At 41.5% G+C, this 23052-nt stretch overlaps 1 protein-coding gene and 1 long non-coding RNA gene across 2 annotated transcripts in view; one reads left to right on the top strand and one right to left on the bottom strand.

Moving 5' to 3' along the window:
• Positions 1–23052, bottom strand: part of LOC116467662 (uncharacterized) — an 80609-nt gene that overhangs the window by 37926 nt on the left and 19631 nt on the right. Inside the window, exon 2 of the long non-coding RNA XR_009211052.1 lies at positions 18423–18493. This is a non-coding gene — a long non-coding RNA (uncharacterized LOC116467662). The remainder of the gene's footprint in view (positions 1–18422; positions 18494–23052) is intronic.
• Positions 1–23052, top strand: part of PRKCQ (protein kinase C theta) — a 199710-nt gene that overhangs the window by 168424 nt on the left and 8234 nt on the right. The window lies entirely within an intron of this gene.

Here is a 23052-nt window from a genome sequence, read left to right as displayed (position 1 = left end):
CCTGGGCTCAGGTATCCTCCCATCTCAGCCTCCCAAGTAGCTGGGACCACAGATGCGCACCACCATGCTTGATTAATTTTTTGAGTTTTTGTAGAGACAGGGTCTCACTTTGTTACCCAGGCTGGTCTCAAATTCTTGGGCTCAAGGGATCCTTCCCCCTTAGCCTCCCAAAGTGCTGGGATTACAGGCATGAGCTACCATGCCCAGGCTACAAGAATTATTATCTTCAGAAACACTAAGGACGTATTACATTCACATTCCATCCATGAACTAGACCAGGGGCTATAAAAATTCAGAATGTTAAAGAAACTTCCCAAAAAATAGATAAAAACTGTTGGGAAAATAAATAAACAAATTAAAGTTTCAGTTTCAAGGTCCAATGTCTAAATAATGATAATCAGAGAGAAAAAAGAGATCAGAGGGGAGGAAGTCATGAAAGACATAGCACAAGAAAACTTCCCAGAACTGAAATACATAGGTTTTCAGTGTGAACAGACTATTTTGGTGTCCAATAAAAAAATGAAAAAAAGATCTACACCAAAGAATATAGTTTAAAAAAATGTCAGAACACTAGTGATGAGAGAGAGAGAAGTTGTTCTGAAAGCCTCCCATAAAAAGCAAAAGAGGCCCCACACAGTGGGTCAGGAAAATGGTATTGGACTGCTCATAGTAACAAAGAAAGTTACAAGACACTGGAACGATGTCTTCAAAATTCCAAGACAAAATAAATTTGAACATACAATTCTATAACTAGCCAATCTGTGATTCAAATGTTAGAATATAATAGAGACATTTTCAGACAACCAATTTCTCAAAAAATTATCCTCTGCATACCTGCTATTGATAGGATATATTTTACCCAAAAAAGGTGGGAATGAGGAAATAGGTCATCTCAGGGGAGGGAATTGAAGCAAGAGAGACAAAGACACAGGAACCTGGAAACCAAGGATCCCATGGAAGACTGACTGAAACGAAGTTCATGCAGTGATTATGAAAAGAAGTTAACGCCAGCAGACGTGCCATAGTGACAAAGTCTAGAGAACAACCAGTCAGACGGCAAGGGAGTGGAGCGTCCACACAAAGCTCCCTCAGGGAAGAAGCCCAACACACAGATCCGAAGGCGTGGTGTGTTTAAGTGTATTAAAAGGAGATTTCGAGGCCTAGGCGGGTAGATCACGAGGTCAGGAGTTTAAGACCAGCTTGACCAATATTGTGAAACCCCGTCTCTAATAAAAATACAAAAATTAGCCAGGCATGGTAGTGCGCACCTATAATCCCAGCTACTCGGGAGGCTGAGGCAGGAGAATCACTTGAACCCGGGAAACACGGATTGCAGTGAGCCGAGATCACACCACTGCACTCCAGCCTGGGTGACAGAGTGAGACTCTGTCTCAAAAAAAAGGAGATTTGGGCCGGGTATGGTGACTCACACCTATAATCCTAGCCGGGTACGGTACTCACACCTATAATCCTAGCACTTTGGGAGGCCAAGGAGGGCAGGTCATCTGAGGTCAGGAGTTAAAGACCAGCCCGGCCAACATGGCGAAACCCCTTCTCTACTAAAAATACAAAAATTAGCTAGGCATGGTGGCATGCACCTGTAATCCCAGCCACTTAGGAGGCTGACAGAGGAGAGTCACTTGAACCCAGGAGGCGGAGTTTGCAATGAGCCAAGATGGTGCCACTGCACTCTAACCTGGGTGACAGAACGACTCTGTCTCAAAAAAAAAAAAAAAAAAAAAAAGGAGATTTCGGTGGTTCTGTCAGAGATTTGAGAGTGGGTGATACACAGAAACCCAAGCATATTAATAGCTATTTTATTAATTCCAAATAAAAGAATACTTTGTCCAAAAGTGTAAAGATAATTATAATACATTAAATGGATCCACTGTGAGTAATGATGATGTAAATGTCAAATTAATCAAACTGAGAGTTATAACCTGACTGAGAGAATGGGGGAGCACGGAGGGTATGTGTATGGGGAATTGATTAAATAAACTGTCATCTTCCTCAACAGGAAGTCCAAACATCATCTCAAAATTTAAACATTAGGGAAGAGCAAAACACAAATCTACTTAAGATATAGTAAGGACAAACAGCTAAAGGGTTTTTAAATTATGTGTATTTATTACTGTGAATACACAAACACTTAATGTATATGTACACACATGTATACACATATGTACACACACATAAATAGATTTGATGATAAATATAAAGATAGAGATAGAAATAGACAAAGATGATGATAGATAGATAGATAGATAGATAGATAGATAGATAGATGATAGATAGATAGATAGATAGATAGATAGATAGATAGATAGATAATGGGTAAGATAGATATAGAAAGGAGATAAATGGACAAATGGGTGGATGATAGATGGGTAGAAAAATAATACAGAGGTAGATGATTGATAGAATAGATAGATGATACATAGAGATAGATGGATGATATATTGACAGGTAGATAGATGATAGATACATAGATAGCAAGATAGATGTTAGATAAGACAGATATAGAGATGAGATAAATGAATGGACAGATGGATGGATGGATGAGTGATGGATAAACAAATAATATGGAGACAGATGATTGACAGAATAGATAGATGATATATAGGTAGATAGATGGATGATAGATTGATAGGTAGGTAGGTAGGTAGGTAGGTAGGTAGGTAGGTAGGTAGGTAGACAGATGATTGATAAACAGACAGACAGGCTCTCTCCCTGGAAGGTTGACAGTTCCTTGAGCTGGGACTGAAAAAGCACAGGAAATATAACTTTATCAGACACATTTAGAGGGTTTTTGAGCTGAGGTTTCAGTTATGATGGATCAGTCAGCAGGCCTCCCTCTGACTCTATGGTCCTGTAATTAGCCACAGAAGTTTGGGTGGAGAGGAGCACGGAGGGCTCCTGAGCGGAACGCCAGATGTCAGGTGAGGATTGGGAGAGTCTCTTAAGGAGTGGTGGGCAGGTTTTCCTTCCTCTTTTCTGTAGTAACACATGAGAGGGGAGAACGCAGGGGAGGAAAGGATGGAAACAAAGACGGAACCAGACTTTGCTTTGCTTTCCGCCTCCTGGGGACGTCAGAGCCGGCCCAGTCTGACCTCTGCCATGAAGGAGCACGGATTCTTACCAGTGTCCTAAGCCCTCCCTGTCAGCTCTTTGTCGTTCATCAGCGTCCTCTGGCAAGAGACGAATGTCAAGAAAGTTTAGTGATCTAAGAATTTTTTTCCAAGCCTCAGAGGTTTTAGAGATGCATCTTTTCCTTTCTTTTTAATACATCCAAAAGTTTTGTGACTTCACAGGTGATATTTTAAAATACAAAGAGCAACACGTAATGAATTTTAAAACAAGGATGTTGTTATTTGGAAAAAGTCAGCTAGAACTCTTGCTGTCAAATACGCTTTCAGAAGAGACAAGTTTTGGAAGAGCCTGAGGAGGCTCATAAGAAAAGAAGACAGGCATCTGGGAGAGGGTGGAAAAAGGCACACTTCTGGGAGATGGGGGAAGGAGACCCGTGTCTGGGAGATGGGGGAAGGAGACCCGTGTCTGGGAGATGGGGGAAGGAGACCCGTGTCTGGAAGATGGGGGAAGGAGACCCGTGTCTGGGAGATGGGGGAAGGAGACGTGCCTCTGGGAGATGGTGAAAGAAGGCATGCCTCTGAGAGATGGTGGAAATGAAGGGACTTTTGCTGGGAGCAAGCACTGTTGAGAAGCTGGAGACGTAGGAATGACATTAAAAATCTAAAGTTACTTCAGCCACTAGAGAGCCAAGGGACACAGAGTGAGAGGAAGGACTCCAACAGAACTCACTGCTTCCCTTCTCCCAGCACGTCCTGGCTGGTCACCTGGCTGGATACTCTCACCTGGCTGTGCACCTGGATTCTCGACTGAATGTTCACGTGGCCACTGTATCATCCAGCTAAGGCAACATTGGAAGCTCAGGGTCTAAGGCAGCCACCATCAGGGAAGATGCCAGGACAAGCATGGATGGATCAACAGATTCTGAGCATCACACTAGCATCGTTTTAGATTGCATGCATTCTGAACATCAGAACAGTTACGTCGATTCGAATTTGGGGTTTGACCAAAATTGAATGTGGATTATCAAAGTAAAATCTAAAGAAGAAAAGAATTTCTCTGCAGGTGCATGTAGTAATCACCACACGGTTATTGTTTTTTGTTTTTGGTTTGGTTTTTTTCCAGTGCTGCAGGCTTTAAGAAGCTCTGGGTGTCCAACCAAAGATACAAATCTGAAAAACAAGTGGAAAATCTAACTCCAGCAAAGCCTACTCAAATTTCAGTCAGTATTTCAAAATGACAACTGATGACATCCACCCAACAGAAACTGGAAACTACCCACTTTTAACTGCCCCTGTTTTCCTCCTCAACCCTCTCCTCCTCCCACTTAAGGACAAGACACCTATTTCATGTTGCCATGGAAATTGTGCTTTTAAGGTTTTCCTGAGATAACATTGGTTATATGGTGAGGTGGAGACCTCTAGCGTCCCAAACTTGTATTTCCTTTAAGAATACATTACAGGAGTGGTGTCTAGGATGGTGAATTTATCGAGAGGAAAGTTGAACCTGCTGACCAGGTCTGGCTATAAAATGACCAAGTCCCAGAGTGAAATAAGGAGAAGAACCGTACCACCTTACTGCCGCAAGAATGATCATAATTTAAAAGTCAAGAATAGATGTTGGCATGGATGTGGTGAAAAGACAACACTTTTACACTGCTGGTGGGAATGTAAACTAGTACAACCACTATGGAAAACAGTGTGGAGATTCCTTGAAGAACCAAAAGTAGAACTACAATTCAATCCAGCAATCCCACTGCTGGATGTGTACCCAAAGGTTAAAAAGTCCTTCTATGAAAAAGACATTTGCCCATGTATGCTTATAGCAGCACAATTCACAATCGCAAAGATATGAAACCAACCTAAGTGCCCATCAACCAATGAGTGGATAAAGAAAATGTAGTCTATATACACCATAGCATACTACTCAGCCATAAAAAGGAATGAAATAATGTCTTCTGCAGCAACTTGGATGGAGCTGGAGGCCATTATTATAAGTGAAGTAACTCAGGAATGGAAAACCAAACATCATCTATTCTCATTTATAAGTAGGAGCTAAGCTATGAGGATGCAGAGGCATAAGAGGCATTATTTCATAATGGACTTTAGGGACTCGAGGGGAAGGGTGGAGGGGGCTGAGGGACAAAGACCTACACAGTAGGTACAGCGCACACTGCTCAGGTAATGGGTGTACCAAATCTCAGAAATCACCACTAAAGAACGTATCCATGTAACCAAAAACCACCTGTACCCCCCAAAAAACTATTGAAATTAAAAATTCAATTAAATTTTAAAAAAAGAAGAATCTTTGTATTTGGCACTGATTGTATGTCTGGTCAATCATATCAAGAATTCAAATGGCTATATCCTAATAAATATTTGATTCCTACAGGCTTAATTCGCCAAGTATTCTATAAAGTGGTCCATTCCTTTTTCAAAAGAGGAAAACAGGCCAGGCATGGTGGCTCATGCCTGTAATCCCAGCACTTTGAGAGGTCGAGTCGGGCAGATCACCTGAGGTCAGGAATTCAAGACCAGCCTGGCCAATATAGTGAAACCCCATCTGTACTAAAAATACAAAAAATTAGCCGAGCGTGTTGGAGGGTACCTGTAATCCCAGCTACTCAGGAGACTGAGGCAGGAGAATCTCTTGAACCCAGGAGGCAGAGGTTGCAGTGAGCCAAGATCACACCACTACGCTCCAGCCTGGGCAACACAGCGAGAGACTCTGTCTCAAAAAAGAGAAAGAGAGAGAGAGAGAGAGACATTAGCAGCAATTGTCAACAATGGGGCTTCATTTATAACTTGACCCCAACAATCCCAGAATAGTACAAACATACGGTTCTGAGGATCTCAGCACAGAGGGAATTCTACAATGGCAGTGACCAGACTTTAACCACTGGTGTGCAGTATGACTTGTTCCCTCCACCTTACCACAAGCTTGTTCTCACACCTTCACCTCCTTAAGCTAAATTAGGAAGTTCTTAACCTGAAGTTCATGAATGAGCTGAAATTTCCTGTAAATGTTGAGTAAGTGTGTGTGTGTGTGTGTGTGTGTGTATATATATATGTGTGTGTGTGTGTATTTTCTTAGGATTAAGATTTTCTCTTTATCACTAGGTTTAAGAAATTTGATTACAATATGTGTTGGTGTCGTTTTCTTCATATTTCTTGTGCTTGGGGTTCATTGAGCTTATTGGGTGTGTGGATTTAAAGTCTTCATCAGGCCGGGCGCAGTAGCTCACACCTGTAATTCTAGCACTTTGGGAGGCCGAGGCGGGTGGATCACTTGAGCTCAGGAGTTGAAGACCAACCTGGCCAACATGGCAAAACTCCATCTCTACTAAAAATACAAAAATTAGCTGGGCATAGTGGCTCACAACTGTAGTCCCAGCTACTCGGGAGGCTGAAGCTGGAGAATTGCTTGAACCCAGGAGACAGAGGTTGCAGTGAGTGGAGATTGCATCACTGCACTCCAGCCTGGGTGACAGAGCAAGATTCTGTCTCAAAAAAAAAATTAAATTAAAATTAAAAAATAAAGTCTTCATCATACTTGGAAAGTTGGAGGCCATTATTTCTTTAAATATATTTTCTGTCTCCTCCTCCTTTGGGTCTCCAATTGCATATATATTTGGCCACTTGAAGTAATCCCATAGTTCACTGATGTTATGGGGGTTTTCTTTCTTTTTTTTTCTTTATCACTTTTATCTCAGGGTCTTGGATAATTTCTATTGCTATGTTTTCAGATGTACAAATCTTTACATGCATACAAATATTTTCTTCTGTAATATCTAATCTCCCATTAATCCTAATCAATGTATTGATTATCTCAGACATTATAGTTTTCACCTCTGGAACTTCAATTTTTTTTTTTTTTTTTTTTTTTTGAGACGGAGTCTCGCTCTGTCGCCCAGGCTGGAGTGCAGTGGCGCAATCTCGGCTCACTGCAAGCTCCGCCTCCCGGGTTCACGCCATTCTCCTGCCTCAGCCTCTCCGAGTAGCTGGGACTACAGGCGCCCGCCACCACGCCCGGCTAATTTTTTGTATTTTTAGTAGAGACGGGGTTTCACCGTGGTCTCGATCTCCTGACCTCGTGATCCGCCCGCCTCGGCCTCCCAAAGTGCTGGGATTACAAGCGTGAGCCACCGCGCCCAGCCCTCAATTTTTAAGATATATTTTATGTCTAGACTTAATGTGTTCAATACTTCTAGCTTTTTGAATGTATGGAATGCAGTTATAGTAATACATTGAATGTCCTTGTCTATTAATTTTATTATCTGTGTCATTTTGGGGTCAGTTTGATTTGTTGATTTGTCCCCTCCTCATTTATTTTTCTGTTTCTTTGTGTGCCTGGTAATTCGTTATTAATGTTGAATATCGTTACTTTTTCTTTGGGGAGAATTGGACATTTCTGTATTCTTAAAAGCAGTTTTGAGCTTTGTTTTGTGATGTGGTAAAGTTACTTGGAAATTGGTCCTTTCAGATCTTGCTTTAAATTTTACTGGAAAAGATCAACAAAATGTTTGATCTAAGGGTAGTTTTTCCCACTGCTTAAGATCCCCTGCAGACCTCAGGATTTCCCTTTCTCCAGTCACTGCCCTGTGAGCCCCAGCTGCCTGGGACCCTCTGGACTCTCTGTTCTACCTACACGACTCAAGGAAACTTCCGGAGTCAGCTTGAGTTCCCCACGCATTTGCCAAGCCCTTGAAACCTCCTCCAGGTAGGAAAGTGCTACAATCTTGGGGATCACCTTATTTGCTCCCCATCTTTCAGGGACCACTGAGATTCTTTCTGACCTGATGTCCAATGTCGTCAGGGCTGTTATGTCATTTATTTTGTTAGATTTTGGTTGTTTCTGGTGGGAAGGCAAATCCAGTCCCTGTTACTTCACCTTGGCCAGCAGTGGAAAGCTCAAATATTTTTCTTTTAGCTATTTAATCCAGTGCTTCTTAGTGTGTGTTTGTGTGTGTGTGTGCCGCACGTGTGCACACAAGTGGCATTTAATCCAGTGTTTCCTAGTGTGTGTGTGCACAAGTGGCATTTAATCCAGTGCTTCCTAGTGTGTGTATGTGACATAACTTTTTACCCTCCCATGTCTACATCTACCTAAGGATTAAAAATATTCATGTTGAAGAATAGATTGTTGCAGAACAGCCCAAGGAATGTAGGGAGGTACTGTTTTTATTGGTGACATTGATGAGAAGTTTTAATATTTATATTTCATTTGTTTTTGCTGTTTAAAGTAAGCCTAACCTTTTTAGAGTGGTTGAAAACATAGAAAATTGTGATGTTTAAGGCCGGGCGGAGTGGCTCACGCCTGTAATCCCAGCGCTTTGGGAGGCCTAGGTGGGCTGATCACAAGGTCAGGAGATCGAAACCATCCTGGCTAACATGGCGAAACCCCGTCTCTACTAAACATACAAAAAATTAGCCGGGCACGGTGGCAGGCGCCTGTAGTCCCAGCTACTCGGGAGGCTGAGGCAGGAGAATAGCATGAACCCAGGAGGTGGAGCTTGCAGTGAGCCGAGATCGAGCCACTGCACTCCAGCCTGGGCAAGAGTGAGACTCCGTCTCAAAAAAAAAAAAAAAAAAAAAATTGTAATGTTTGTACAGAAAACTAGAGTACACGAACAATTGTTCTCATAAGTGACTGTGGAAGACAGCAACCAGCCTAGGAGTACTGACAATACCAGGCTGTACCTACTGGCCCATTGAGGGATCAATAACTCAAGTCGCTTGTAACCCACTTATGCTATACCAGTGTGCACATTGGTCCAGAAGTTCTGATCTAATCAATCATGAATTTATTTAATATGTGATGTGAGATAGGCATCTAACCTTATTGATTTTCCAAATGGATAACCAAGTGACTCAATGCTGCTTTCTGAATGGATCTGTCCTTCCCCCACTGACTTAAAATTCTATCTTTGTTGTGAATTATTTTACCATACATATTTTTGCAGATCTTTGAATATCACCTATTATGATCTATTGAGCTGTTTGTTCTTCCATCGAGAACCAAGTGTTTTGGTTGTTATCACTTTATAGCATGCTTTGATATCTTAGCAAGGCAATTATTTTAAATGTTTTTCTTCTATATTCTTACACATGTGCTATTACAAATGAACTTTAAAGTTAGCTTCAATTTCACTTTTTAAAACTCCCTTTTGATATTTTTATTGGAATTGCATTGAATCTCTAAACTGATTTGAGGATGATAAATTTCTTTTACATCTTGAAGCAAATTCCAAGATAACTAAACACTCCTTTGCCCAAATATTACTTTAGAGTCTTCTTACCATAAATCCATCACATTTAAAAGTCACTCCTCTTTTACCAAGCATGATGGCATACGCCTGTAGTCCTAGCTACTCAGAGGCTGAAGTGAGAGAATCTCTTGAGTCAAGGAGTTTGAGCGATGATGGCACCATTACCCTCCAACTTGGGCAGCAGAGGAAGACATCATCTCTTAAAAAAATAAGTTTCTCCTCAACTTCCAGCTATCGTCTGGGTTCATAGGCTAATTTTGCCAGTGACTAAATAAACTTGAGGGAGTACTGAGATGCTGGGGGCATTTTTGTGTTTGTTAAAAAGACTTAGTATCTATAAAGTACTTAGAAGCAAGTGTAACCATAGTAAACAAATAAGTGTTATCTATCATCATCATTGTACAGTATTACTATCCCTGTAAAACACTTCATCCTAAACCCTTTGTGTTTATCCCTCTGAGCTTTGATAAGATGTGGCCCTCAGGTGACAGTGATGAGTAGCCAACTCATAACGTAAACTATGTACCAGGGTCAGCAAATGTTTCTGTAAAGGACAACTTAGCCAATATTTTAGGTTTTGACAGCCATACAGTCTGTGTTGCAACTACTCAACTCTGCTGTGCAAAAATAGTCACAGCCAATACGGAAACAAATGGGTGTCCCAGTGAGACTTTACTTACAGAACAGGGTTCGGTCTAAAGGCTAAATTTGCCAATCTCTAGACAAAATCAGGACGTCAGTTTTATTTGTTTTTGATGTCCTTCTATTGTGTTATTATGATCCCTTTTCTCAATCACTTACCACCATAGGAATTTGTCTCCTCCTAGGGAAAATATCACCGGACCTTTTGGAGATTTCCGAAGCTAGAGTGATGTTTCTGGAATAACTGTCAAGCAATCCCAAGTATTCCCAAGAGGCATGAGGAAAAAAATAATCATAGCTAATATTTTCTGAGTGCCTACTATGTGCCAGGGAACTTTCTAAGTGCTTTGAATACATCAACTCCTTTAATCTCCATAATGACTATAAAAGGTAGGGGCTATGATTGCCCTCACTAACTGATAAAGAGCTTACAGAACAGAAAGCCTAAGTACTATCAGATAATTGAGTTGCTCTATGAATTATGTAGACTCCCCTCTCATTATAAGCTAGAGGCTACAAAATATGCCAATGACCTAAGAACAACTGATTTTTCCATAAAACTCAAAGATCAACGTGCTAGCTTTAATCGTCCCCCATGTTTCTCAACAGGGATGACTGGCATCTTGTAGAGGACTTTTTTTTTTTTTTTGAAAGGGAATCTCAGGATGATACTGGCCTCATAAAATGAGTTAGGGAGGATTACCTCTTTTTCTATTGATGGGAATAGTTTCAGAAGGAATGGTACCAGTTCCTCCTTGTACCTCTGGTAGAATTCGGCTGTGAATCCATCTGGTCCTGGACTCTTTTTGGTTGGCAAGCTATTGATTATTGCCACCATTTCAGAGCCTGTTATTGGTCTATTCAGAGATTCAACTTCTTCCTGGTTTAGTCTTGGGAGGGTGTATGTGTCGAGGAATTTATCCATTTCTTCTAGATTTTCTAGTTTATTTGCATAGAGGTGTTTGTAGTATTCTCTGATGGTAGTTTGTATTTCTGTGGGTTCGGTGGTGATATCCCCTTTGTCATTTTTTATTGCATCTATTTGATTCTTCTCTCTTTTCTATTAGTCTTGCTAGCAGTCTATCAATTTTGTTGATGTTTTCAAAAAACCAGCTCCTGGATTCATTAATTTTTTGAAGGGTTTTTTGTATCTCTATTTCCTTCAGTTCTGCTCTGATTTTAGTTATTTCTTGCCTTCTGCTAGCTTTTGAATGTGTTTGCCCTTGCTTTTCTAGTTCTTTTAATTGTGATGTTAGGGTGTCAATTTTGGATCTTTCCTGCTTTCTCTTGTGGGCATTTAGTGCTATAAATTTCCCTCTACACACTGCTTTGCATGTGTCCCAGAGATTCTGGTATGTTGTGTCTTTGTTCTCATTGGTTTCAAAAAACATCTTTATTTCCGCCTTCATTTCGTTATGTACCCAGTAGTCATTCAGGAGCAGGTTGTTCAGTTGCCATGTAGTTGAGCAGTTTTGAGTGAGTTTCTTAATCCTGAGTTCTAGTTTGATTGCAATGTGGTCTGAGAGACAGTTTGTTATAATTTCTGTTCTTTTACATTTGCTGAGGAGAGCTTTACTTCCAACTATGTGGTCAATTTTGGAATAGGTGTGGTGTGGTGCTGACAAGAATGTATATTCTGTTGATTTGGGGTGGAGAGTTCTGTAGATGTCTATTAGGTCCGCTTGGTGCAGAGCTGAGTTCAATTCCTGGGTATCCTTGTTAACTTTCTGTCTCATTGATCTGTCTAATGTTGACAGTGGGGTGTTAAAGTGTCCCATTATTATTGTGTACCAAAGCTGGGCAGAGACACAACCAAAAAAGAGTATTTTAGACCAATATCCTTGATGAACATTGATGCAAAAATCCTCAATAAAATACTGGCAAACCGAATCCAGCAGCACATCAAAAAGCTTATCCATAATGATCAAGTGGGTTCCATCCCTGGGATGCAAGGCTGGTTCAACATACGCAAATCAATAAATGTAATCCAGCATATAAACAGAACCAAAGACAAAAACCACATGATTATCTCAATAGATGCAGAAAAGGCTTTTGACAAAATTCAACAACCCTTCATGCTAAAAACTCTCAATAAATTAGGTATTGATGGGACGTATCTCAAAATAATAAGAGCTATCTATGGCAAACCTACAGCCAATATCATACTGAATGGGCAAAAACTGGAAGCATTCCCTTTGAAAACAGGCACAAGACAGGGATGCCCTCTCTCACCACTCCTATTCAACATAGTGTTGGAAGTTCTGGCCAGGGCAATTAGGCAGGAAAAGGAAATAAAGGGTATTCAATTAGGAAAAGAGGAAGTCAAATTGTCCCTGTTTGCAGATGACATGATTATATATCTAGAAAACCCCATCATCTCAGCCCAAAATCTCCTTAAGCTGATAAGCAACTTCAGCAAAGTCTCAGGATACAAAATCAACGTACAAAAATCACAAGCATTCTTATATACCAATAACAGACAAACAGAGAGCCAAATCATGAGTGAACTCCCATTCACAACTGCTTCAAAGAGAATAAAATACCTAGGAATCCAACTTACAAGGATGTGAAGGACCTCTTCAAGGAAAACTACAAACCACTGCTCAGTGAAATAAAAGAGGATACAAACAAATGGAAGAACATTCCATGCTCATGGGTTGGAAGAATTAATATCGTGAAAATGGCCATACTGCCCAAGGTAATTTATAGATTCAATGCCATCCCCTCAAGCTACCAATGACTTTCTTCACAGAATTGGAAAAAACTACTTTGAAGTTCATATGGAACCAAAAAAGAGCCCACATTGCCAAGTCAATCCTAACCCAAAAGAACAAAGCTGGAGGCATCATACTACCTGACTTCAAACTACACTACAAGGCTACAGTAACCAAAACAGCATGGTAGTGGTACCAAAACAGAGATATAGATCAATGGAACAGAACAGAGCCCTCACAAATAATGCTGCTTATCTACAACCATCTGATCTTTGACAAACCTGACAAAAACAAGCAATGGGGAAAGGATTCCCTATTTAATAAATGGTGCTGGGAAAACTGGCTAGCCATATGTAGAAAGCTGAAACTGGATCCCTTCCTTACACCTTATACAAAAGTTAATTCAAGATGGATTAAAGACTTACATGTTAGACCTAAAACCATAAAAACCCTAGAAGACAAGCTAGGCATTACCATTCAGGACATAGGCATGGGCAAGGACTTCATGTCTAAAACACCAAAAGCAATGGCAACAAAAGCCAAAATTGATGAATGGGATCTAATTAAACTAAAGAGCTTCTGCACAGCAAAAGAAACTACCATCAGAGTGAACAGGCAACCCACAAAATGGGAGAAAATTTTCGCAACCTACTCATCTGACAAAGGGCTAATATCCAGAATCTACAATGAACTCAAACAAATTTATAAGAAAAAAACAAACAACCCCATCAAAAAGTGGGCGAAGGACATGAATAGACACTTCTCAAAAGAAGACATTTATGCAGCCAAAAAACACATGAAAAAATGCTCATCATCACTGGCCATCAGAGAAATGCAAATCAAAACCACAATGAGATACCATCTCACACCAGTTAGAATGGCCATCATTAAAAAGTCAGGAAACAACGGGTGCTGGAGAGGATGTGGAGAAATAGGAACAGTTTTACACTGTTAGTGGGACTGTAAACTAGTTCAACCATTGTGGAAGTCAGTGTGGCGATTCCTCAGGGATCTAGAACTAGAAATACCATTTGACCCAGCCATCCCATTACTGAGTATATACCCAAAGGACTATAAATCATGCTGCTATAAAGACACATGCACACGTATGTTTATTGCGGCACTATTCACAATAGCAAAGACTTGGAACCAACCCAAACGTCCAACAATGATAGACTGGATTAAGAAAATGTGGCACACATACACCATGGAATACTATGCAGCCATAAAAAATGATGAGTTCATGTCCTTTGTAGGGACATGGATGAAACTGGAAAACATCATTCTCAGTAAACTATCGCAAGGACAAAAAACCAAACACTGCATGTTCTCACTCATAGGTGGGAATTGAACAATGAGAACTCATAGACACAGGAAGGGGAACATCACACTCCGGGGACTGTTGTGAGGTCGGGGGAGGGGGGAGGGACAGCATTAGGAGATATACCTAATGCTAAATGACGAGTTAATGGGTGCAGCAAAACAACATGGCACATGGATACATATGTAACAAACCTGCACATTGTGCACATGTGCCCTAAAACCTAAAGTATAATAATAAAATAAAATAATAAAATAATAAAAAAATAAAATAAATGATGAGTTCATGTTCTTTGTAGGGACATGCATGAAACTGGAAATCATCATTCTCAGTAAACTATCACAAGGTCAAAAAACCAAACACCGCATGTTCTCACTCATAGGTAGGAATTGAACAATGAGAACACATGGACACAGGAAAGGGAACATCACACTCCAGGGACTGTTGTGGGGTGGTGGTAGGCAGGAGGGATAGTATTAGGAGATACACCTAATGCTAAATGACGAGTTAATGGGTGCAGCACACCAACATGGCATATGTATATATATGTAACAAACCTGCACATTGTGCACATGTACCCTAAAACTTAAAGTACAATAATAAAAGAAAGAAAGAAAGGGAATCTCACTCTGTCGCCCGGGCTGGAGTGCAGTGGCATGATCTCGGCTCACTAAAACCTTCACCTCCCGGGTTCAAGCGATTCTCGTGCCTCAGCCTCCCCTGGGATTACAGGCACCCGCCACCACGCCCGGCTAGTTTTTGTATTTTTAGTAGAGACAAGGTTTCACCATGTTGGCCAGGCTGGTCTCAAACTCCTAACCTCAGGTAATCCACCCGCCTTGGCCTCTGAAATTACTGGGAATACAGGCGTGAACCACTGCACCCTGCCGGACAAGACTATTCTTTGCTGGGTGGAACTGCTCAACTCATTGTAAGACATTTTGCCTACCTGGCTCCCAAGCACTAAATGCCAATCATGCCCACCACCAACACCCCCAGGCTATTTTGAAAACCCAGATGCCCCTATGCATTTCCAAACACCACTGCTACTTAGAGCCCTGGGTGATGTCATTGTTTTGAGTTAACCTCAGCAGCTGCTGACCTAGAAACAAAGCCCCACCCTCTGCCCTATATTTCATCCCAAGAAGGCAGCAGCTTCACTCAGCTGGTGTGATGGAGTATTCCAAACAGAAAACCAGCTGTGATCTCTGGCACTTCCAATTCCAATTAAGGAGCTTTGTTCATTTAACTTAAGGATTTACAGCACTTTAAAAACACATATCTTGTCTAGTAAGTAACACTTGAAATGACCCCATAAATGTCCCTTAAGAAGAACAAATTGCAAATCATCTCAAAAAGAAACAACAGATCATCAGACCAAAGCAGGAAATAGGAAAGGCCTGAGAACAGCTGGGTAACAGCATTTCAGCTCATCCAAGGAAGCCTAGGATTTCTTGTCAGTGGTAAGTAATGGCTATTGAATGCAACAGGAAGAGCGTGGAGACATTCATTGAGCAGTGAGTAGCCCAAAGGGTAACAGGGCTGACTTGCACTCCTTCCCTCTCACAGTTTATGAGCTTCTGCCAATCTTCTTGCAATGGAGAAGCTGAGCAGGGCTCTTAAACTTTCTGTTTGTCGTGGCAACAAACAGCTTTTTAGCACATTTCACCAAGGCATAATGAACTAATCTTTCTACATTATAAGACTTGTAATTTTGCCATTGGAGTAACTGCATGAACAGAGAGACTTTATCTTAGTTTGCTATCTTAATTCTAGCTATTTTCCCCATTCCATGAAAATGATAGCTTTTCAATATATCAATATTTATGATACATTATCTCCTCCAAGCTATAAAAAAAAAAAACCTTCTGTAGACTTACCCACATTTAATCTAAATGGAAGAAAATACATTACCAAAACTGTGTCATTTGAAAGTTCTTTCAGGAATAGCTGAAATGAAATTCCAATTGGAAATTCCAGAAAGTGTATGTAAAATGAAAAAGAGGCCAGGCGCAGTGGCTCACACCTGTAATCCCAGCATTTTGGGAGGCCGAGGCGGGCAGAGCACTTAAGGTCAGGAGTTCAAGACCAGCCTGGCCAACTTGGTGAAACCCCCATCTCTACCAAAAATACAAAAGTTAGCCGGGCACAGTGGCGCATGTCTGTAATCCCAGCTACTCAGGAGGCTGAGGCAGAAGAATCGCTTGAACCTGGGAGGCAGAGGCTGCAGTGAGCCGAGATTGTGCCATTACACTCCAGCCTGGATGACGGAGCAAGACTCTGTCTTAAAAATAAATAAATAAAATAAAATAGAAAAAGAAATAGATACTTCAACTTCTGGCTGTGGGGAACACCCACATTAATGCCTGTTCTATAAGGTCACAAGCAACATACATCCAGATTTCATTCTTTCTTCCACTGTCCTCTTTGGGCCAGTTAGTAGTGGATGGTGACAAACATCCTTGGTCACTTAAAACCTTTACAGTAATTTCCTTTCCCCTCTCTCTCACTGTGAAAATGAAAAACCAGTATATATCCATAAGACAGGCAAAACTTGAAAAGTGAGACCAGGAAGCAAACTGCACAAAATTCACTCATGAATCCCCTGCTGATGAAAGTGTAAACTGCAACAGTCACTTTGGAAAACAATTTGGCATTGACTAGTAAAACCGAACCTGAACATGCTCTACGACCACCGTTCCACTTCTGTGTAAATTCATATTCAAGCTATTACCAGGAGGCAGTGTAAGAATATGGAGAGCAGCATTGTTCGTAACAGCAAAAACCTGTCAACAACCTAAATCCCATAAATGTTTGAGTGGATAAATAGCATCACCTAATGAGTTAATAAACAGCTACTAACATCTCCAAAAGAAAGACAACTGGATCTCAAGAAATGTTTATCACATGAAAAACAGAATACCCTCTCTAAAGTAGTCTTGCCAAGGCTGGGCGTGGTGGCTCATGCCCGTAATCCCAGCACTTTGGGAGGCCGAGGCAAGCGGATCACCTGAGGTCAGGAGTTCAAGACCAACCTGCCCAACATGGTGAAACCCCATCTCTACTAAAAATACAAAAATTAGCTGGGTGTGGTGGCAGGTGCCTATAATCCCAGCTACTTGGGAGGCTGAGGCGGGAGAATTGCTTGAAGCCAGGAGGCGGAGGTTGCAGTTAGCTGAGATCTAGCCAGTGCATTCCAGCCTGGGTGACAAGAGCGAGACTCCATCTCAAAAAAAAAAATAGTGGTCTTGCCAAAAAACTAAATCCATCAATCAAACCTGAGTTTGGTCAAATGTCTATGTCCAAGTACTAATTTATAAGAAATACAGAACACAGAATAATATGTCAAAGTACACCCTGGAGATGTAATCAGCAAAATCTAAACTGAGCAATTCCATAAGATAAGTGTCAATAAATAAATTGCAAGGAAAAGTAGGGAAGATAAAACTATAGGTCCAAGACAACTTAAAAGACATCAGTGAATCACAGTGTATGGACCTTATCTGAATCCTGATTCCAAAAAATGTAAAACTGACACAAGACCACTGGAAATTTGAACAACTGACTAAAGACTTGATACAATTAAACATTAATGTTAATTTTCTTGGTGTGATAATGGTATTGTGGCTATGTTTTAAAAAGAACGTTTTTAGAGAAGTTTCAAGATAGATATATCATTTTATACTTATTTATAAATACATGCAAGGTTTTTACAGATAAAATGATATGATATATGGGATTTGCTTGAACACAACACCAGGGAGAATGAGTTAGATGGAGATATGGATGAAAAAAAATTGGCCATGAATTGAATGTAGATAATGGGTCCATGGAGATTCATTACACTGTTCTGTCTGTTACATGAACATGCACACCATATATGTACATGTAACATGCACATACCACACACACACATTCACACGCAACCCATATACACACATCATATATGCAAACACCACACAGGTGCATATCCCATGCACATACCACACACGTAATCACACATTCACACACCATACACACATGCCATACACACACCATACACACCAACATACACACACATGAACACACCATACACATGACACAAACACCATACATACACACCATACACACCATACACACACACACACACACACACACACACACTGAACATGTACACCACACATGCATGCATGCGCACTCATGTAGCTTTCCAAGCACACCACATGCTTACTTCTGGGTCCGACACAAGCTGCTGCCTGGAAGGCATTCCCCCTCCCTTGAACGCCTCCTCCTGATTTCTGCTCCAATATCGCCCCCTCCAGATGCCTCTTATGCCCCCACTCATCCCCTCACACCCCCCACACCCCGGCACATGCACGCCCACTGCATTCGGGACTGGGTGCTCGCTTACCTGCAAGCTCAGCCGGCGTGGGATTGCCTCTTCTCTTTCTCATGTCTCCAGCCCGTAACAGAGCTGAACATCTGCAGAGTGAAAGTTGGATAGATGAATTACGAAATTCTTTAGAGTGATCTGTTAGAACCCATAGCTTTTTTTGGGTTTGTGAAATTAGAAAAATGATGGCTGTGGTTTTTAAACTTCACTCATTGATCTTTTCAAAAGGCTTTTACCCCCGAGGAAATACAAAGGACGGTATATTTTGCATATTCAAAGTGCATTAGTTCATTTCAACTTTATTAGCTGCGCTTAAATCATCACACTGAAAATGCATGTTTCTGTACTCATATGAGACATGCTAATTAATCTTACACTAGATCAACCAAACATTTGCATCTTGAAGCTGAAAAGTATCATTTAAAAGCGGCTGAAACTCTACTTCCTTGTCCGTTTTGACAGTGGTGAGTGAGTACCCACTGTAATGACAGTGAGCCATTCCCTCAGTGCCTCAGGTGGCACATCTTATTTCACAATGAACATATTATCATAAGATCTGCACAAAGACATATTCGTTTCATGGTATTATTCAGAACTGTTTTGTGACTATAAAAATTATAAAAGCCTTCTGGTTAAACATAACACATTGACTAGAAAGTGACTCTCTTTTTTCTTTTTCAAAAAAAACTTTATTGAAACATTAAAATAAACTGGGAAAGTAATTTTAAAATTGTAATTAAAAATTACTCAGTACCATACAACAAATTCTGCATTGGTATAACCTGCAATCACAATTGTAGCCACTGGGGAGCGACTTCAGCGAACATTATTTTACAGCCGAATTCTGGAACCACAGGTTAGAGCTCAAAAGAACACGGGCCCCTTTTAGTCATTAAAAAAAAAAAAAAAAAGTAGCTTGGTTATTTGGTGTTAGAAACTGTGTGGAACACAGTTCTGAATTTTAAAAAGAACAATTTTAGGATGATATAGGCACTCTAAGGCATCTCCAGTTTCTAACATAAGTTAATTCTAACCCAAGGATTTTTCTAAAATGTTGTATATTTTAAATCCACACAATGCTTTAGATTTCACTCCTTACAGTCTAATCTCAATTCCAAAGGGCATTATTATCATAACGCTCTTTCTCCATGTTGGTAAAATATGAAAAGTGTTAGTTGCAACAAAGGCCCAAAACAAACGGCCCAAACGTCCTCCATGATGGGCTCTCTGAATGTGCGAGCTCTTGGTAGCAACATGCCTGACTTGAGGTTATACCAAGAAGAAGTCATCATTCCCATGAGGGTCTCCCAGCTGCATGGAAATGGGACAACATTGGTAACAGGTGCCAACCTGTGAGATTTTGGAGCTATCATTCTTCCCCATGGGCACATGGGTGCACCAGTCATACAGTCCCATAAAGTAGCCAGCACTCCCGCACTTGTCCTTCAAAGCCTGACCCTTCCAGTAGCAGCAATTAGCTTCCTCTAGACCTAGAATCATGTGACAGTCCATTTGGAAAGAGCAGGAGAAAGAACTTGAGCCGTCTAGTGGGCTCTTGGGCATAGTTGGGAAGACGCAAGGCAAATTCTGTCTTCCAAAATATCCACCTTCCCACTCCACCACACTTAACACTTGGCTATTAAAAACCTTATTCTTGAGGTCAGAAAGACTTGCGGGGCTCTGGAGTTCCCCAATGAAAATGCCAATAGCACTGAGTAATAAACACATAAGTTATTGTCATGTGTGATTTGCAAACCTGCCAGCAAGTCAGTGAGCAGTTCCCTGGGTGGGGTCCAGGACGCAAAAGAGAGAGCTCACGAAAGTCAAGATGAGTGGATGGCAAACGGGGAGCTGCCCAGTGCACAGATCTGCCTGAAGGAACACTGCTTCCCAAGGAAACACATCTGTTTGTTGTGAAGCTCTCACTATGAAAAACAGAATCTGACCGGGTGCGGTGGCTCACGCCTGTAATCCCAACACTTTGGGAGGCTGAGGTAGGCAGATTGCTTTAGCTCAGGAGCTTGAGACCAGCCTGGCCAACATGGTGAAACCCCGTCTCTACCAAAAATACAAAAAATTAGCAGGGTGCAGTGGCGTGCACCTGTGGACCCGGCTATTTGGGAGGCTGAGGTTGGAAGATCACTTGTGGGAGGCAGAGATTGCAGTGAGCTAAGATTGTGCCACTGCACTCCAGCCTAGACAGCAGAGTGAGACCCTATGTCAGAAAGAAAGAAAGAGAGAGAGAGAGAGAGAGAGAGAAAGAAAGAAAGAAAGAGCGCGTGAGCGAAGGAGGGAAGGAAGGAAGGAAGGGAGGAAGGAAGGAGAGCGAGAGAAAGAAAGAAAAGAAAGAGAAAGAAAGAGCACGAGCGAAGGAAGGAAGGAAGGAGAAGGGAAGGGAAGGAAGGAAGGAGAGAGAGAGAGAGAGAGAGAGAGAAAGAAAGAAAGAAAGAAAGAAAGAAAGAAAGAAAGAAAGAAAGAAAGAAAGAGAAAGGAAGGAAGGAAGGAAAGAAAGGAAGAAAGAAAGAGAAAGAAAGAAGCAAAGAAAGGAAGAAAGGGGAAGAAAGGGAAAGAGAAAGAAAGAAAGAGAGAGAGTGAAAGAAAGAAAGAATCCGTTGTCAGAGTCTGGCATGGAAGAGGGTTTTTTATCTGAACATTGCAAGTATTTGAGTTAGTCCTCTGGCCATGCAATCTCTCTCTCTCTCTCTCTCTCTAGTTTTTTTCTTTTCTCTCTCTTTCTCTTTAATGCCATTAAAGGATTTTTGCCCTTATCTAACCTTGGCAAGGGAAGGGTAGAATTCTGAAATTTTTTTATTCTTGCTACTGAGACTGTGACCATAATCCTGAGAATTGTCTCTCAGTCATTAGAATCTGTATCTGTGGGCACTTTTTCTCCATTTCCTGTCCCCCTTTTTTTGGCCTTCATATCCTGCTATCTATCTTTTCCTCATATGCACCCTAATGTCTTATCTGTCACCACAGAGATTGTAAAATCATGAAGACCTGTTGGCCTAGCATCTGTTCTTAGGAGGAAATAAATGAGTGTGTGTGTGACTTTGGGAACAAAGTATTGCTGAGGCTAATGATTACTCATTCATTTTTTTCATCCATTTATCCCTGAAACAAACAATTATTGAGCACCAACCATGTCTTAGGCACTGGGAATACAAAATTCAGTTAGCATCATGCAGACCCTTTAGCTGTCTCCATTTCAATAGGCGAGATAAACACTGGATTGCAATACATTGTGCTCAGACACAATAATAAGAGGTGGGTAGATTAAAATGGTCTGACACAGCATTTGAAACATCCGTGTAACACCTTTCCAAAGTTTCCTCAGGCCAGGAGCATGGGGAGAAGCTTTGTTTCTGTGGTTACCAAGGTCTCATCTGAGACCCACCAAAGTCGGCAGAAACCTGAGAGTGAGCCGGGAACTCACGGTTCAGGGACACTGGATATGCCCCAGGGATAGCAGAGGGGAATGAAGACATGAATGCCGAGCTGGGCTCTGCAGCTGTTGGATGGTCAAACCAAGCTGCTTGGATCCTTATATAAAAATAACATCAGAAGTGCTTTTCTCTATTCCAAATAGAAGGGACCCTACTCCATAGCCTTGCCCTGCTCTGACTAAGACACTGGCAGCGAACTCCTTAGTGTTTGTCACACTATGGTGTCCTTGAGAAGTCTGACTCCTGCCCCACCCCACCTCTGAGTGTTCACCATCTGCACATTGCTGGAAACTAGGTGTTTTAGCACAGAGCTTCAGGCATGAGAGCGACCAGCAGGGCCGGCCAGTGCCCGGTGCTATGCCTGGCTTCCTTGCCTTGCATGTTGATTGGCAGAGGAGATAAAACACAAAAAGAGCACCAGTGAAGGGATAGGAGAGTAGAGCAAGGGAGAGAGGAAGGGAGGATAGGAAGCAGGAAGGAAAAGCAGCAGCCAGGTGGTCAGGAGACAGTGTGCAGACACTGAGTCAAAAGTGGTCCTAATTCCCTTCATGGAACTCTTTTAGTTTCGATTTGGTTTTGAGACAGAGTCTCGTTCTGCTGCCCAGGTTAGAGTACAGTGACACAATCTCAGCTCACTGCAACCTCTGCCTCCTGGATTCAAGTAATTCTCCTGTCTCAGCCTCCCAAGTAGCTGGGACTACAGGTGCCCACCACCACACTTGGCTAATTTTTGTACTTTTAGTAGAAACGGGGTTTTGCCATGTTAGCCAGGCTGGTCTCAAACTCCTGACCTCAAGTGATCCGCCCACGTCAGCCTCCCAAAGTGCTGGGATTTACGGACATGAGCCACCGTGCCCGGCCCTTAATGGAACTCTTAAAGGCCACACAGTGCTTCACTTTATACAAGAAAGCTCAGAACAGAAAAAGTAGTTACTGCCACTCTTCTTTGAAATTGTTAAGTCCCCTTTGTTTCTTTGGGTACAGGGAGAAGTTGCCAAGGCAACCCGAGCAGGGAGATGCAGAGTCAGGCTTTTCTCTCCGTGTCCTTCATGTTCGGTACAGTGCTTCACACATGGCAGGCGTGAGGGAGGAAACAGCGGAAGGGATAGATGAAGCTCAGCTTTTTTTTTTTTTTTTTTGGCATTGAAATTGCACTCTTTTGGGTTTTTTTTTTAATTATACTTTAAGTTCTAGGGTAGATG

The sequence above is a fragment of the Hylobates moloch genome, unplaced genomic scaffold, assembly GCF_009828535.3.
Source record: "Hylobates moloch isolate HMO894 unplaced genomic scaffold, HMol_V3 SCAFFOLD_2, whole genome shotgun sequence".
Classification (NCBI taxonomy): Eukaryota; Metazoa; Chordata; class Mammalia; order Primates; family Hylobatidae; genus Hylobates; species Hylobates moloch.
Note: the sequence above shows the minus strand (reverse complement) of the source record. Positions and strands in the feature narration are given on the sequence as shown.